This window comes from Arachis stenosperma, chromosome 4 (genome assembly GCF_014773155.1).
Source record: "Arachis stenosperma cultivar V10309 chromosome 4, arast.V10309.gnm1.PFL2, whole genome shotgun sequence".
NCBI classification, from domain to species: domain Eukaryota; kingdom Viridiplantae; phylum Streptophyta; class Magnoliopsida; order Fabales; family Fabaceae; genus Arachis; species Arachis stenosperma.
The window spans coordinates 71,062,182-71,063,547 of NC_080380.1; positions in this window are offsets into that span (position 1 = coordinate 71,062,182).

Genomic DNA, 1,366 nt, shown 5'->3' on the forward strand with positions numbered 1-1,366 from the left:
TGGCCGAACCCTCATTGATGTCCAAAAAGGAGAAGTAACCTTGAGAGTCAATGAGGAGGAATTTAAGTTGAATGTGGTCAAAGCCATGCAACATCCAGATACCCCAAATGACTGCATGAGTGTTGACATGATTGATTCTCTGGTAAGAGAGGTCAATATGGCTGAGAGTATCGAATCAGAGCTAGAGGACATCTTTAAAGATGTTCAACCTGATTTGGAGGAGTCAGAGAAGATAATAGAACCTCTGAAAATCCCTCAAGAAGAGGAGAAACCTCCAAAACCCGAACTCAAACCATTACCACCATCCTTGAAATATGCATTTCTGGGAGAAGGTGATACCTTTCCTGTAATTATAAGCTCTACCTTAGAGCCACAGGAAGAGGAAGCACTAATTCAAGTGCTAAGGACACACAAGACAGCTCTTGGGTGGTCCATCAGTGATCTTAAGGGTATTAGCCCAGCCAGATGCATGCACAAGATCTTGTTGGAGGATGACGCCAAACCAGTGGTTCAACCACAAAGGCGGCTGAATCCAGCTATGAAAGAAGTGGTGCAGAAAGAGGTCACTAAATTACTAGAGGCTGGGATTATTTATCCTATCTCTGACAGCCCCTGGGTGAGCCCTGTCCAAGTTGTCCCAAAGAAAGGAGGCATGACAGTGGTTCATAATGAAAAAAATGAACTGGTTCCTACAAGGACAGTTACAGGGTGGCGTATGTGCATTGATTACAGAAGGCTCAATACAGCCACCAGAAAGGATCATTTTCCTTTACCATTCATAGACCAGATGCTAGAAAGACTAGCAGGTCATGAATACTACTGCTTCCTGGATGGATATTCAGGTTATAATCAAATTGCAGTAGATCCCCAGGATCAGGAGAAAACGGCATTCACATGCCCATCTGGAGTATTTGCATACAGAAGGATGCCATTTGGCCTGTGCAATGCACCTGCAACTTTTCAGAGGTGCATGCTCTCAATTTTCTCTGACATGGTGGAAAAATTCCTGGAAGTCTTCATGGATGACTTTTCAGTATTTGGAGACTCATTCAGCTCCTGCCTTAACCATTTAGCACTTGTTCTGAAAAGATGCCAAGAGACTAACCTGGTTTTAAACTGGGAAAAATGTCACTTTATGGTGACTGAAGGAATTGTCCTTGGGCACAAAATTTCGAACAAGGGGATAGAGGTGGACCAAGCTAAAGTAGAGGTAATTGAAAAATTACCACCACCTGCTAATGTTAAGGCAATCAGAAGCTTTCTGGGGCATGCGGGATTCTATAGGAGGTTTATAAAGGACTTTTCAAAAATCGCCAAACCTCTGAGCAACCTGCTAGCTGCTGACACGCCATTTATCTTTGATAAA